The sequence below is a fragment of the Phascolarctos cinereus genome, unplaced genomic scaffold (assembly GCF_003287225.1).
Source record: "Phascolarctos cinereus isolate Bilbo 61053 unplaced genomic scaffold, phaCin_HiC Scaffold_5;HRSCAF=322, whole genome shotgun sequence".
Taxonomy (NCBI): Eukaryota; Metazoa; Chordata; class Mammalia; order Diprotodontia; family Phascolarctidae; genus Phascolarctos; species Phascolarctos cinereus.
This window is the reverse complement of record NW_027555958.1, coordinates 36,562,587-36,579,891: the sequence shown is the minus strand read 5'-3', so window position 1 is coordinate 36,579,891 and position 17,305 is coordinate 36,562,587. Positions and strand designations below refer to the sequence as shown.

The window sequence follows — 17,305 nt, the reverse complement described above, 5'->3', positions numbered from 1 at the left end:
CACATTGGGGAAATATACAGAGCCAATGGAGAAATACATCCCAAAGTTTGCATTCAGTATCACCAGGGGGATTACGACATGTCTAATCTTCTGGGTTTGGTATGTGGAGCATTCCGTCAAGGACTCCTTTCACTTTTTTTATGGGGCTTTAAACTTTTCTTCAAACCCAATCTGAGCTCCGATTTATTTTGAGAGGTCGCAATTCTTTATCTCCTGGCATCCAGCTCATTGTGCTCTCAGGCTTGACTAGCCACATTTAGCCAAGTTCAGTTTCTTATTTCGTGCCGCAGGCAGGGGAATTTGCCTTTCTATGGGATCCCAGAATTTCAAAACTGGAAGGCACCTGAGAAGTCCCTTCCAGTCCCATTGGTGCCTGCTCATGAGTCCCTGTTAAGACATCTCTTGAGGGGAAGTGACTTGCCCCAAATCCTACAGGTAGTGGGCGGCAGAGACGAGATTTGAACGAGGGTCCTCTCAGAGAATCAGTGGGCTTTTAGAGGGTGGTGGGAGGGCTAATTTCTCATTCTCTCACTTCAAAAGATTTGTGATTTCATTCTTTTTGGGAGCCTCTCTACCAGTGAAGATTGATCACAGCCTCTCTGGCCTTAGAAGTCGGATTCAAAGGGCTTAGAGTTAGAAGGAAATTGAGGTGTAGCTTCATTCAACTCCTATGTTTTACTATTAAGTTAGGAATGAGGACTGGATTTGGGATTTCACTGATAGAGAGCTCCAGGTGAGTGAATTCTCTTCACCAGTGCAAGTCAGTGTCTTCTCTGCAACTGATGGATCAGGTGAGGGAGTTTCCCAGGGGCACTGAGGTTAAGTGACTTGTCCAGGGTTATAGGGGCAGTCTGTGTCAGGGGCACTGAGGTAAAGTGACTTGTCCAGGGTTATAGGGGCAGTCTGTGTCAGAAATGGGATTTGAACCCAGATCTTTCTGGTTTTGAGACCAGTTTTTTGTCCATTGGGCTATGCTGCCTCTCTATTTTATTGCTATTTATTTAAGGTTAGAGACTGGAAACTTGTTTTTCTTTCACAGTAAAAGCCTCGGGTACGTTCTTGTATCCCATAACTTGTTTAGCCATTATCCAAACAGTGAGCACTCACCTTGATTCTAACATTTTGCTACCACAGACAGGGAAATTGAGTTATATGTGGGGTCTTTCTGTCTTTGGCTTTCTTAGTTTAAAAGACCAGTGGTGAGTTCTTTGGCAGGTAGGTGGCGAAGTATATAGAGTGCTGGGTCTGGAGTCAAGAAGACTCATCTTCCCGAGCTCAAGTCTAGCCTCAGGCACTTACTAGCTGTGTGACCCTGGGCAAGTCACTTAACTCTGTTTACCTCAGTTTCCTTATCTGTCAAATGAGCTGGAGGAGGAAATGGCAAGCCACTCTAGTATCTTTGCCCAGAAAACCCCAAATGGGGTCATGAAGAGTTGGACAACAAATGGGTTCTTGGGGTCAAAGGATATAACAAATTTAATGACTTTTCTTGAACAGTTACAAAACATTTTCTACAATTTTTGGCCCAATTCACAGCTCCACCAACAGTTTATTCCAGAGTCTGTCTTTCCACAGTCCTTCCAACACGGACTCTTTCCGTGTTTTGTTCCCTTAGTATACCTTTTACACTCTTGGCTGTTCAGCCAAACTGGCCTTGCTGCTGTTTCTCATACGTGGCATTCCATCTCCTATCTCTGGGCTTTTTCATAAGTAGTCTGTCCCCCATTCTAGGAATGTCCCCTGCCCCCTACACCCATTATTTAGAATCTTCATTCTGTTAAGGAGTGCTTTGTAAGTGCTAATTATGTACCAGGCACTGAATTGAGTGCTGGGAATACAAAGAAAGGCAAAAAACAAAATCAAACCTCCAAACCACAAGAATACGACTAGTCCAGAGGCTTTGAGGAGTAAGGAAGAAGACATGGCCCTGTGGAGGGTTAAAGCCTGGGCATGGCTGAAGAGAGAACACCTTTAACAAAGCCTGTGTGGTTCGGTTTGCTAGGCTCATGGAAGGGACTATCTGAACCCTAGGTGTGTTTGGCTTCCATCTCATCCTCTCTGCAAAAGCAGTGAGATGCTAAGACCTTCTGTGCATGTTGTGAGGACTAGTGAGCCTTCCACATCCTACTTCACCCAGAGAAGGCAGAGGGTGGGAGAGATGGCTGAGTCTGTGTCTGGGATCCCTTTCTCTACTGGCCCTTTGGATGAATCTCTGCATCCACTTCTCAGGTTTAAGAGGAGTGTGTGTCTTGAATTCATAATGGAGATCCTGGGATCTTCTATTCTGTGTTTGCGGGTAGTAAGAAGGAACTGGCTAAGTGGTTAGCTAAGGGTGATGGCCCCTGATGAGAACTGACCCAAGAATGGGGAAAGTTGGCTTTTGTCTGAAAATGTGCCTCTGAGATTCACTATCAAGGGAAGATGCCCAGGAAGAAGGAAGTATCCTTATCTACTTAAGAAATATGCCCACCCATGATGCAGGCCAGTGAACATTGCCTTCTTCATCAAATGATTTTCCTCTTAATCAGAGGCATGCTGGAGTCGAAGCACAAACTGCCTCAAGGGAGTTGATTGTTAGATTTCAGCGTGAGCATTTTCACCTTGGAAATCTACAAATGCTACAAATCAGGGCTTGGTTAATTGTTTTATTGTTTATCTAAATTTAAGAAAGAGAGAAAGCCTTAATAATGCAGATTATACTTAAAACTACATCGTGGGTACATTTTTCATTTTAGAAAGCCAGTTGTTAAACATTTACCAGCACACTCCTGCCCTTGCGAGCTCCTAGACATATTGGTGAGGGAGCCATCGTGGGAACCAGGGATTTCACCTGATGCTGAGGGATTAACAGGGGGAGGGATGGGCCTGAAGTTTCCATATCCTCATCACAGGATCAGGACTAGTCGGGTTATGGTAAAAACAAATTTGGGAACGCATATTACGTTGCTTCATTTATGTGTTCTGCTACATTTGGCATTATTTAAATTAGACTTTAGCAAGATTTTCATACCCTAAGTTCCCATTTCTAATATCTTGGAACGGACCCCACTGTTTCCTATGCTATTTCAAATGCTAATGTTTCTGTGAAATTAATTAGTGAACCAGAGGCTGGAGTAGCCTTCTCCCAAGCCGTCTTCATGACTTCCAGAAAATACTCTTGCTCGCTTATATGCCCAGTGTCTTTTGCCTTGTCAGAGCAGTCTCTGACTCAGATAAATAGAACGATACAGTGGAGAATGCGTTGGACTTGGAATCAGGTTTGGATCCCAGCTGCAACACTCACGGGCAGAGGACTTGCTGTCTCAGAGTCTCAGTCTTCTCATCTATAAAATGGGAATAATGATGCTCCCAGCACTTGCCTCATAGGGCTTTTAGGAGGAAAATGCTTCACAAGCCTTAATACATCACATAGGTGTGAATTATTATTGTTAGCGGCAGTTGAATCATTTACGGGTGATTCCAGTATCCTTAATACAAGGTACTATGTCAACCCCCTTGTTAATTTTATCACATTGTTCTATCTCACTTGTATTTCACTTAGCTGGGTGGTGCAAAGGATAGAGCGCTAGACCTGGAGGCAGGAAGACCTGAGTTTAAATCCAGCCTCAGACACTTACTAGCTGTGTGACCCTGGGCAAGTCTCTCTCTCTCTTCTTTTTTTTTCAGCTAGGCAATGCGATTAAGTGACTTGCCTGGTCCGTGGTAGGTGCTTAACAAATCTTGTTTCCTGCCCTCCCCCTTCCCCTTATGTTATATTTGTTTATGGAGGTTTGACCCAGTGCATTTTGGGGGAGATCTCCCTTCGAAATCTATAAGCTTATCCTCATCAATCCTCCATGGCCACCATTTTTGTGATCATATCATTGCCCTTATGGGATCATAGGATCATTAGGGACAGGAAGGACTTTAGAGGCCATCATTTCTTAGAAATTTGACTTTGATTTTTAGCAGGCAAAACATGGGAAACATTAGAAATCATATTTTTAATACATTAAGAATGAAATGGTTAAGTGATGGATCAACTTTCTTATGAAATTTCTCCGGTAAATACATTTTATATTCTGAATAACACATTGATTGGTCTGTAGGTTAATCCAATGGAGTAGCACTAGGGCCAGGAAGATGGCAGAGTATTACTGGTAACTGACTCTATTTTTTCAGCATGAGGCCTACAGTTGCTCAGAAATAGACTAGCTTTGCTAATCTTAGATAAGGGTAGCTAAGTGGTGCAGTGGATAGAGCGCCAGGCCTGGAGTCAGGAAGATCTGAGTTCAGATTTGGCCTCAGGCACTTACTAGTTGTAAGACCCTAGGCAAGTCATGTCACCTGTTTGCCTCAGTTTCCCCATTTGCAAAATGAGCTGGAGAAGGAAATGGGAAAACCACTCCAGTATCTTTGCCAAGAAAATGTCAAACGGAGTCACAAAGAGTTGGATGTGACTGAACAACAACAGCAAAGCCTTAGGTTAGCCTTTGTTGATCGGATCGTAGGATTTAGAGGGAGAAGGGTTTTTACCAATCTCATAGTCTAATAGGTCTCAAAGTGTGATCCTGGCTGTCCTGAGCCTCTTATAGTGGGTCTCCCTGGTCAAAACTATTTTCTTAATGATATTAAGATGTTATCTGCCTATTCAAATACTTCTTTCTCTGACTACATATTTGTGTGAGGTCAGATTTTCTTCATATACTTTAACCAAAAAAAATTGCAACAGATTGAATACAGAAGCAAATATAATAATCTAGCTGACTTTTATTAAGCCAGACATTAAAGAGATTTGCAAAAGTATGCACATTTTTTGTTTTTGAAAATAGTTACTTTTAAATAAAAAGGATATTTATGTTAACATATTATGTTATTGTGCTTATTATATTATTATGTATAATAACATTACATAATAATACATTATTATATTAGGCTTATTATGGCAATTTAAAAATTAACTGATAAATATTTTAAAATGCTATTAGTTCTAATTTCTAGTACAATAAATATTGATAGATATAAACAAAAGCTCTTTGGAGGTACTTAATAATTTTTAAGAGTGCAAAAGTTTTCTGAGACCAAGAATATTGAGAAGTGCTGTTCTAATCCACATAAAGAAACAGGAGATCAGAGAGACTGTGACCTACCAATAATCAATAGCTAGTAAATATCAGAGCTGGGATTTGAACCTGGGACACCTGACTACAGGTCCATCACTGTCTCCATTAGACCCATTCTACTTGTGTCAGGAACAAAACTATGATGGACCCCATCAGGAACAAGCTTATTTTGTCAGCATTATAAGACCATCTAGGCCAGGATTTCTTAATCTTGTTTTAAGGTGTCATGGACCCTTTTGGCAATCCTTTGAAGCCTATGGATCTCTTCTTAGAATAATGTTTTAAAATTTATAAAATAACACAAAATTATAAAATAAATTATATTGAAATGCAGTTATAAAAATATGGAAAAGGGTATGGACTGCAGGTTAAGAACCTCTAGTTTAGGTATTATTCGGAAGGGAGTTGTCCGCTCTGAATTTGAGAGCCATTCAGAAGATTGTGAGTATAGAATCCAGAAAGGGGAATTCTGAACGTGGGATTCAGGTTGTTGGGTTTCTGGAACCAAGGAAGACATATCTAGAGCTTAACCAGAAGGGACCTAGTGTCCTAAGGGACTAGGTTAAGAAAGTCCCCTGATTATAAAACAGATTATTATTGAAAAATTTCCAGTATGTTCTTTGTTGTTGTTGTTTTTTGCTAGGCAATGGGGTTAAGTGACTTATCTAGGGTCACACAACTAGTAAGTGCTATGTGCCTGAGGCCGGATTTGAACTCAGGTCCTCCTGACTCCAGCGGTGGTACTCTATCCACTGCACCACCTAGCTGCCCCTGGTATGTTCTTCGTTGAAAGAACACAAAGTCCTGGTTGAATACTCCATCAGGGCATGGAGGTGACCTTGAGTTCTTGAAGGCAATGCCAGTTGAGTGTAAGCTCTGGCTGGAGTCTACCATGTTGTAACGGCTTCAAGTGTGATCTTGACTATAGATTGGGTCTTCATTTTGAGGATGAGTTTAGATAAGTATGGAGTAGCGTGGCCTGACAGTAAAGAATTCTTTGGTCATGGGAACTCATGAAACAAAGAAAAACCCAAAATGCAACTCAACTCTGTGTGGTTCCTTTCCACTTTTTCAGCGATGGTTGTAAAATGGAAGAAAAAGTGTCATAGAGTGCAGAGAACTACAGTTTTTAGACACCCTCTCTGTAATTTTAAACTTAGTCGTTAGTTTCCTAAATGTGATATCCTTGTTGAGTGATTGCCAAGTAGATATGTCATTGGAGCAACTAAACTGTATTGACTTTGACCTTCTCATTATAGATGAAACTAGAAGAAAGAAGGACATTGTGGTAAAATGGAAGGATGGCTCTCAAATTCTCTTTGGAGAGACAGATAAAGGAATTGGTGGAGCTAGTTTTATTGTGTCCAAAAGTAACAAGAAATATCATTTTATGGAACATTTGTACATCTTTTTTTTTTTTGTGTGTGTGTGTGATGCTCATGAGTATTTTCCAAAAGATTCCCCCGGAAAACAATTATAGCCAATGAACCATTGGTTTCAGAGAATAAAGAGGAAGACAAAGTCTATGATGAACTGTATGAGACCCTCCCACTGAAATCAAGATACTTGGTGATTTCACCTCAAATATGGAAACAGGTGAGAAGGGCAAGAAATATACTGGAAAATATAGGTCAATAGTAAAGAATGAAGTAGGATGTTGCCTTGTAGATTGCATAAAAGCCTCACACCTATATTTCATGAATCTTTTCTTTCAGAAAATAAATGGCAGATGCCAGTAGAGTGAGCCCCTAAAACATCTCAAAAATGAAATTGAATATGTTTTAACACTAGAAGGAACAGGCACACTAATTGTGAAATATAATTTTACTTTGAAATAATAGTTTTCAACCTACTATCTCTGTTTTCTTGGTCATGTTGAGAAAAAAATACTCTGCATCCACTGGTGCAGCTTGGTCCTTTGAGGCCTTCTTAAATTACTATCCTTCTATTGGCACAAAAGAAACGTCCCATTACTGAAAAGGGAGGCATACATGAATTACGTGTATATAGAGTGCTACACGTCCCATTATCTGTGGAAAGTCAGGCCACCGAATGGAAGATCCTCTTCAAAAGTTTCCTGCAAAAAGTAAAGGGGAGGGGAGAGACAAGCTAAGAGACAGATTGGCTTCTGAGGAGTCTGAGTTCTCCCATCAGCCACAAGGACTTCCCTTCCATTCCCAGAGCCCCATAGGCAGTTCACAGGGCTAGTGGGAGGCCAGCAATGCCTGACCTTTAAACAAAGAGTAGACTTGGTTAAAAGACATGAACAAAGAGTTCTCAAAAGAAAAATTACAAGCTATTAACAACCGTATGAGAATAATGTAAGTGGAAAATGCAACAACAAAATAACCAAGATTGAATGCTTCAAAACGTAAATGGCCAAACTTGGCTCCAAAGAAGATGCAAGAGAAGACAGCTTCCTCACCCTCTAGTTTGTTGATGTTACCCTATAACATCAGATTTTTTTCCCTGTCAATTAATTTTGCAAAGCTTTTTGCATTCTGGACAGAGACATAAAGAGACAATCACTGGAGGAAGAAAGTAGCTTCAAGGATCACGGCCTCCCGGAGCAGAGAAGAGCCAATTGTGGACTGAAGGAAGGAGGGAGAGAGGGAGATGAAAAAGAAAGAGACGAAGTGCTTCAGTTTATACTCTGGGTCCATCAGTTCTCTATCTGAGGTAGATAGCATGTTTCATAATTATATTTTTGGAAAATATTTGGAACTTTCCACAAATCTTTGTGTCATTCTTGCACAGGGGCTACGCTAATTTTTTCTGTGTCATTCCAGTTTTAGTATATGTGCTGCCAAGCAAGATAGCTAGATAGCTAGATAGATTCTTTAGGTTAAGCATTCCCATGGCCCTCAATTTTCTCTTCTGTTAAGTGTGTTACAGGCTAAGTCCCTCCTGGCCCACTAACTGGCAAGTGTAGCGCTTAATTTCAGGTACAGCCATGCTAAAGACATGCCGGCAACTACTGTACAGCGCTTTTGAGTGGAGGTGGGTAAACACTGACTGAGATCTGGGGGCAAATCGGGAACTAATAGAGTAAATACTGCCCCACAGCCTGGACTGATAGTGTATCTAAAAGCAGTCAAATAGCCCAGAAACCATCTTACAAAACAGACTCAAAACTTTCTTTAGGGAAAAGCAAAGGGGAGGAATTTAAGAAAATCATGCTACTTTCAAAAAGAGGAAGTCTCAATTTGTACAGGACTTGAAAAGGGTGAGTCTAAGAAAATGTCAATGGATCACTACAATATTGCTCCATCCATGTCATGTGACATCAAGCTTTGGAAAGAAGAGCTGATCAAATTCTTTGCAGATTTTGGGTCAATCACTCAGATGAGCATCACTGCACCTGTGTGGAGCTCATTTAGAACCTGATTTTCTTTCTTTCTTTTTTTGGCTAGGTAATGGGGTTAAGTGACTTGCCCAGGGTCACACAGCTAGTAAATATCTGAGGCCAGATTTGAACTCAGGTCCTCCTAACTCTAGGACTAGTGCTCTATCCACTGTGCCATGTAGCTGCCTCTCATTTTTTTTTTCAATTAAAAAATACCTGGTTACTCATAAGTACACCCAATTCTAGATCTCAAGTAATTTACCTGATACACACCTGCACACACCTTAAATCCAGTCAAAGGGTTTCTTGATCACTGATGCTATACACCAAAAGGACACAAGAACACATCAGTCAATCCATCAAGCATTTATTAAAGGCCTCCTATTTTCTTGTTAACATGAAAGATCACAGAGGAGCCCAATCACTCGACATACGACATCAACAGCTAGCATTCAGAGAGAGCTTTAAGGTTTGCAAAGCACTTTGCCTGTGCTGTCTCATTTGGTCTTCATAACAACTCTGTGAGGTGGGTGCTATGATTATCCCCATTTTACAGTGACTTGCTTAAGGTCACACAGGTGGGAAATGGCAGAGTCAGGACTCAATGCTTTTTGGGTCCTGGGTTCAAGAGACTGAAACAATAAAGCGTGGCTATGGTTTGTTGGCATGGGATCATTTAAAAAAACAATAAGAGAGAGTGAGATAGAGAGACAGAAAGAGTCAGAGAGAGAGAGAGACAGAAAAAGAGACAGTGACAGAGAGAGAGGCAAAGAGAGATAGAGAGAGACAGAGAAAGACAAAGAGAGACACAGAGAGATAGATACAGAGACAGAGAGAGACAGACAGAGAGAGGGAGGAGGAGGGAGAGAGAAAGACAGAGAGAGGGAAGGAGGGAGGAGGGAGAGAGGGAGACAGAGACAGAGAGACAGAGACAGACACAGAGAGACAGAGACAAAGATAGAGACAGAGAGACACACACACAAAGAGAGAGAGAGAGAGAGAAAGAGAGGGCCCCCAGTTGCCGTGACTATTCTCACATTGTCTCTTCCTGTTCCCATCCCCAAGGAGCTGATTCTGGGAGTCTGCTCTACGTAAACCAGGACTTTTGTAAGCCCTGGGAGCTCGGAGAGGGTGTTGGAGTTTAATAGGATCACAATCAAATCAATAGTTCTGGAAAGGCGGTCATTATTAGATAGGAGAACTTTACAGAGGAAATAAGGTTAAAGACGCTCAGCCAGCAAGAGCCAAAAGAATGATCTTGTCTTTCGAACCCGCCAATCGCCGTGTCCCTGGAGCAGATGCTCATCCACAGGGCTGCTAGGAGGTGAGGAGCAATGGGAAATGTGCTGCTGGTCAGTGGTGCGAGGCACCCTGTCTGTCACTCCAGTTGTTTGACTCATAAGCGTGCCTTCTGATGTGGGATAGCTGAAACTGTGCTCTCTCCAAGTCTCCTTTTCATCCAATTGGATGCAACGATGAGCAGAATCTGCTAGAAGATAAGGGAGCACCAGCACTGTTAGACAATGACTGGAAAGCAAGCCTTGGTGTGCCTTTCAGCATTGGCCTAGCTCTGCTGGAAACTATGCTATATTTTGCTGTATTTCACTTATTCACTTCCCCTTCTCATCTTTAGTAAATTTTAGCAGTAGAAACGAATGCCTCATCAATTAGTCAAACTAAGTTCTATTAGATAAACGTGAGTTCCCTGAGGGCAGAGACTATTAAGTTGTACATTAAAAAAATTTTTTTTGAAAATTTTGTATTTTGTTCAGTCATTTTTCAGTCAGGTGACTCTTTGTGATGCCTTTTGGGGTTTTCTTTGCAGAGATACTGGAGTGGTTTGCCATTTCTTTCTCCAGCTCATTTTACAGATGAGGAAACTGAGGCAAACAGGGTCAAGTGACTTGCCTACGGTCACACAGCTAGTAAGTGTCTGAGGTCAGATTTGAACTCAGGGAGATGAGTCTTCCTGATTCTAAGCCTAGTGCTCTCCTCACTGCCCATCCAGATGCCCCAAATTTTGCACAGTAGTGCTTAATAAATTCTGGTTGGGTTAAATTGAATAGAATATGGCTCATACATTGCAGAATAGTGGGGTTTCCATTTCAGCTGATTTAAATTAAATCGGAACACTGTCGTGTTGCTTTTTTGTACTTAATTTAGAATGTGAAATCTCTAGGGCAGACTGTTTTTTCTTTCTTTCTCTCTCTTTCTTTTTCTTTTCTTTTCTTTCTTTCTTTGATATATCCATGAGTAGTACAGTGCCTGGCATAGAGTGGGGTTACTAGACGCTCACTGGCTGACTGACTGCCAAGTGGCCTTGGGGTCTGAGCTCAGGTGGTGTTTACTTTGCAGAAGGTTTTCTCCAACCTAAGGTTAAATACTACACACTTCCCAGGGCCCAGGTGATCCATGAAAGCCTGGGATGAGAATGACTCCCAGCCTGTCCCTACTGCCCCAACAATCACCCCAAAAAACCATTTGGAATCCTTTGCTTCCAAACTCAGTAAAAACCCAAACCCAATTGCTTCCCTATTATGTCAAGTAAGATCCTTGAATCTGAAAAACTGAGAGATGTGCAGAAAATCTGACTCCCCTGGGTTCTTCATACTAAAATTCGAGGCAGCTTAATGTAAATATGTAACATGTATAATATACATGCAAATAAATTTAGATTTAAACAAAATTCAGATTTAAATAATATGTTTAGATTCAAGTAACTCTGAACAACTGCCTGGGAGACTTATAGTTAAATGATTTGCTGCCACTATGGGCCATGAAAGATAAGAAGAGCACTGGACCATGGACCCAAGGTCATGGTCTAGTGAGAAAAAGCCCCTTGACCTGTTGAATGGTGACAGTGGAATGGGCCCAAGAATTATCCTGGGAACCTTGAGTTGGACGGTGTCCTTGGCGGTTTCGTCACAGACTAGGGCCCTTCTCCCAGAGGCAGACAGTAGGGATTAGAATTCCGCCACCAAAGGAATTCTAGCAATCTCATATGAATTGGTGCATATGAAAGGTGTCTGATTGACTTTGGAAAGCAGTTCTAAAGACCTTTGGTGTAACCCAGGGTTAGCCTGGTCCTGTGTGACTACTCAGACCAAGCCCGTAGTTTTGAACAGAGCTAGTCTTCCCTCAATTTTCGTATGTGCTGCTTTGCCTTTCAGGGGCCTGAATGGACGGATATCTGAGGAACCGCGTGGCTGGCAGAGCTGAAGGGTCGATAAGCATAAGTACTAGAACTGGAAGGCCTTTTTGTCTGACTCCTTCATTTCACAGATGAGGAAACGGAGGCCTGGCAAGGTTGAATAACTTGTCCAGTCACACAGGTGGAAGGTCTAGAAGACAGATTTGAAACCGGGCACTCTGCCTCCAAAACCAAGACTCTTTCCACTGGACCGTTCTTCCTTTCAGAATGATTGGCACATTCACCACCTGGCTGAAACCTCCCTCCCCTGCTTTACTGTATACCACTCCCTTTCAACTACACCATGATCCAGCCAAAATGGCCTTCTTGCTGCTTTTCATCCTAATTAGAATGTAAGCTTCCTGAGGGCAAAAACTGTCTTCCTCTCTGCTTAAATTCACATGCCAGTCTCTTAGCACAGTGCTTAGTACATGGTAAGCACTTAACGCATGTGGTCCTGCTTGTAATTTCCCACATGTAATAGTCATATCTCCTGTCTTGTTACCTTTGTCCAGGCTGTATAATTCTACATATAGAGTTATCAAAATATTAAAATGAAGCTACAGACCCCAAGTTAAGAACGCCTGCCCTAGAGCATCCTTGGCTGCAGCCCGGGGAGGTTAAAGCTCCATTTCGCCTGAGCTTGTGCTGGTCCATCTGGCAGGAGTCCTCTCCCAGAGCTTCCAGACTCCTGCTTGTCTTCTTGTACCAGCTTGGGCTAGAGAGCTGTTTCTCTTTGAATGACTTGATCATTATTCGATCTATTTCTCTTTGCTGGAGGTGGGTGAGGTGGGTAAGGGCGCTGGATTTGGAGTCAGAAACACCTGGATTCAAATCCTGCCTGAGACGCTTCCCGGCGGTGCAACCCTGGGCACCTCTCTCAGGCTCGGCTCCCTCACTATAAAATGAGGACAATCGTAGCACCTACCTCACAGAGCTGTTGTGAGGACCCAATGACGTAGCTTTGGGGGGAGAGCGGGCCATGAAAGAGCTATGTGGAAAAGTCTTTGGACTTATTTCCCCTAGTGCCAGAGGGGCCAAGACGTGGAAGCAGAGGGTGAAAATTATACAGAGGCAGATTTTGGCTTTAAGGAGAACACTTCCTAGACATGAGAATTGTCCTGAAGTATGATGAGGTTGTGTGTATTCTTATTCAGTGGTCTGGATTAGGTGGTCCTTGATTTCTTTTCCAACTCTGAGATCCCCATAAAATGACTGGCCCAAGGCCTCTGATTCTGGTTCTATTTGCTACTGCTTTGACTGCACATCATGTATGTGTTCACCATTCTCTCCTCTCTTTTAAAAAATAATCTGCTTCTTTTTCCTTTATTTCTCCAATCTTGATATCTCCATGGCCTGCCACCTGGCTTTGGTGCTGGAGGGAATATAGTGGGAATAAAGTCTTTTAAGACTGTTGACAGCCAATAATAGTACCCTCCTTCTTGGAAAGTCTCCTGTAATATCTCTCTCTGAGGGCTATTTTCATCAGTTCTCCCACTTGGAGGCTCTTTGGGTCCCTTTAGGGTATGCTGCCCACTCAGGCTTCTGGCCATCTGGTTCTTGGGTTAGGGGAGCGTTGCTATAGTTAGCTTGGATGAGTTCATTGTCTGCTAACCCAAATGGCCAAGAAAGGAAAGGTATTTGGGAAGATAGAATTTTACATGCTCAATAGACACTCTGTGAATTTGGGGCTTTTGGCCTGGAACCCTGAAAGAGCTGCTGGGGGTGCAAACTAGGCCAAAGATAATAATAACTCACATTACTATGGTGTTTTACAAAGAACTTTTTTTTTCCACAATAGCCCTGTAATGTAGGTAGTGTGTGTCTTATCCCCATCTTACAGATAGAGAAACTGAGGCTCATAGGAACAAAGTGACTTGCCCAGGGCCACAGGACTAGTAAATGTCAGAGTTGGGATTTGAACCCAGGTGTCTTGACTCTAAAACTAATATTCATACCAGGCTGCCTCCTTATAATTAAACCTTCCCATTTCCAGTTGAAAATGATCTTTCTTTCCTTGGAGTTTACCTAGCACACTCAGCCTTTCTTATTTTAATCCTTTTTTGAAAGTCTAATTCTCACCCATAAGGATATTTCTTCCATTGGTATAGACTGTGACCCATCCTGGCTTTTTCATCCATCTGTGTGATTCATTGTTTATGCCCTCCCAGTTATCCATCACAGAGAACATATCCAGCATATTGGAAGGAGGGGAGGAGAGGCATTTCTTCTAGGTCTCTGAACATTCTGGGGGTAGCGGTGTAGAGATGGTCCTTCCTTTGGGAGGAGATAGTTCACTATGTTCTGTCTGGTCAGACCATATTTGCAATCTCTTGTTCAGTTGTGGGTCCTCCATTTCAAGAGTGCCGTTGACAAGCTAGAGTGTATCCAGAGGAGAGGATGGTGAAGCACCTTGGCTTTCCTTCATCTGAAGCTTGGGAGAAGGAACTAGGGATGTTTAGACTGGAGAAGAAAAGATTTAGTGAAGTCATTTTGCAATACCACAAAGGAGGAGGGTAGTGTGGATGACCCCTGCCCTGCATTTCTAGGCTCTGTCCTCCTTAGCCTTATTTGAAGGCAATTAGGTGGCACAGTAGATAGGGTGTTAGAAATGGAGTCAGGAAGACTTGTGTTCAAATTTTGCTTTGGACACGTATTGGCTGTGGGATCCTGGGCAAGTCACTTAATCTCTGCCTCAACCTCCTCATTTGTAAAATGGGGATACCTCCCAAGATTGTTAAGAAGATATTTGTAAAATTTGTAAAAAAAAAATTGTAAAATTGTTAAGAAGGTATTTGGAATATTTGTAAAGTGCTTTGCAAACCTTAAGGAGTTATATAAATGCTAGTTGTTGTTATCATTATTATTGAAGAAGCAACTAGGTGGCATGGAAGAAGCAACTAGGTGGCATGGCGGATAGAGTGTCAGACCTGGAATCAGGAAGACCTCAGTTCAAATCCAGCTTCAGACACTTAGTAGCTTGTGACGCTAAGCAAGTCACTTAACCCTGTTTATCTCAATTTCCTTATCTGTAGGATGAGCTGGGGAAGGAAATGGCAAACCACTCCAGTCTCTCTGCCAAGAAAATCCCAAATAGGGTCATGAAGAATCAAACATGACTGAAAGCACTGAACAACAAAAAACCTATGGAAGAGAGAAATGACTTTTTCTAGGTCTGAGAAGAAAGAACTCAGAGCAACGAGCAGAAGTCGTAAGGTAGAAGATTTAGGCTTGATTTCAGGAAAAAAAATCCTCATAATTAGAGCTGGCCAAACAGTGTACTGGACTGATTGAGGAATGGTAAAGCCAATTGTGGTACATGAATGGAATGGAATGCTGTGGTACCATTACGAAATAATGAACAGGAAGAATTCAAAGAAGCATGGGAAGACTTGTATGGAATGAGTCAGCAAGCATTTACTAAGCACCTACTATGTGCTAGGCACCGTACCAAGTGCTGAGGATAGAGAACAGAAACGGAGTAGGGCTCTCTGCCCTAAAGGAGCTTACACATGAACGTCATTAGAGTCTAGTAATAAAAGAGGACGATGAAGGGAGTGAACTGGATCGGCGAGTCAATGTGTTCTAGAAAATAAGCTTAGTCCTTCATTACTGCTAAATATTAACTTTTCTGCTTGCAGCTCTAAAACATACATTTCCTAAGTGTTGGCCTTGCCTGAGCCTTTGGGGCTCAGGGATTCTGAAAGACTGAAATGACCAGGGATGGAGAATGCAAAGGTCCAGAGGAATGTCTCATGTGGGCGAACCAGTAAGAAGCCTAATTTGGCTGAACATGGAGGACACAGAGGTGCAATGTTTAAAAAGTTCGAGAGACATGATTCCTGGGTAATTAATCATTTTATTAATAATGCCAGCATTTTATTAATAAAAGGGTCAGTGATACTCTCGAATATAAAGACCAATCATGGCAGTGGGCTCACAATTTGTACACCGTTGGAAGAACAGGTATTCCTAAAAGTGGCAATCAACTCTGATTGGTTAACAATTAATGAGAGGATGAATATTACAATGAGGAGCTGGGGCGGGGAGGGGGAAATGTAACTTTGAATATGTCATTTACTTCTAGTGCCCAGCCTTGGGCAATCTAATCCAAAAATTTATCCCCACCCAAACCTGGGGGCTTCCCCACTTTAGATTAAATTCTTTTTGAGATTGGGTGGGGTCTGACCACAATTAAGGAGAAAGTTAGTTCAATCTTCAGAGATTGAGCTTTGAAATGAGAACTTTAGAAAAAGGGGAGCTCTGGATCTCCCCAAATCAATGGTTATTAATAATCATTTTCTTAGAGGGGAATAATGTATAATCAGCCCAGAAAGGTAGTTTGGGGCCAGATTGGGAAGGGCTTTGAGTGTCAGACAGAAGAGTTTCTATTAGATCCCGTAGTTTTTTTTGTCCTTTGTTTTCCAAGAGGACTAAGACATCAGGGAGGTAATATCATGACTTGCAAGTGAATTGGATTTCAGTAGGGAAGGGCTGGGCAAAGTCACCAGCCTCATTTTCTCCTCTGGAGCCATCTGGGTCTAGTGGCCAGGTATGGATCAGGATGACTAAAGATGGCCCCCTGTTAGATCCTAGAACCACTAGGGACCCACTAGAGTTGACAAGGGTGGGGGCTGACATGGTCAGACCTGTGCTTCAGGATAATCACTTTGGCACCTGTGGGGAGGATGGATTGGAGAGGGGAGAGGATGGAGGTAGGGAGAGTAATTCAGAAGCTATTGCAATAGTCCAGGTGAGAGGTGGTGAGAGCATGGACTAGGTTGGTGGTTGTACAAATGTAGAGATGGGGAGAACATGCAAGAAATTTTGTGCAGGGAGCAGCTAGGTGATGCAGTGAATAGAGCTCTGGCCTTGGAGTCAGGAGAAGCTGAGTTCAAATCTGGCTTCAGACATGTAACACTTACTAGTTGTGTGACCCTGGGCAAGTCACTTAACCCCAAGTGCCTTGCCACCCCCCAAAAAATTCTGTGCAGGTAGAAATGGCTTGAGATCTGGCAACTGAATGGCTATGTAGGATAAGTGAGAGTAAGGAGTCAAGAATGATGTTGAGTATGAGTACCAGGTTCTTCTGATGATAAGGCTGGAGAACAGTGCATTTCTCTACATTTATCACACGTGATAAATACTCAGTAAAAATTAATTCTATTTCTCTTGTTATGTGTTTGCCTTATCTCTTCTGATGGATTGTCCTGAACCTTCGGTGTCCGAGATACTCTTGTACACGCTGTGGTTGCTGTGTGGCTACGTGGCAGCAGCTATGTGGTGCCATGATGCACCAAGTGCTGGGCCTGGGGCCAGGAAGATGTGGGTTCTAATCTAGCTTCAGGCACTTACTAGCTGTGTGACCCTGGGCAAGTCACTCACTGATGCCTGCCTCAGTTTCCTCATCTGTAAAATAGGGATAATAAAAGCACTTACCTCCCAAAGTTGTGAGGACAACTGTAAAGTGCTTAGCACAGTGTCTCGCACATTATAGACGCTACATAACTGTTAGCTGCTATACTACAGAGCCACTGAAATGACAGGAATTTCAAGATTACATCATATCCAACCCCTGCACAGCCCCCGTGGCAGAATCAGAGTGGAAAGGAACTCAGAGACCTCCTGGGCCAACCTGAGCAGGCATGACGCTCTCTGCAACCTATC

At 42.4% G+C, this 17,305-nt stretch overlaps 1 non-coding gene across 1 annotated transcript; it reads right to left on the bottom strand.

Moving 5' to 3' along the window:
- Window positions 1–7,814: 7,814 nt before the first annotated feature.
- On the bottom strand, window positions 7,815–7,916 carry LOC144458031 (U6 spliceosomal RNA). The gene has a single exon (XR_013487592.1). It is a non-coding gene; the product is annotated as a U6 spliceosomal RNA (small nuclear RNA).
- Window positions 7,917–17,305: the final 9,389 nt, after the last annotated feature.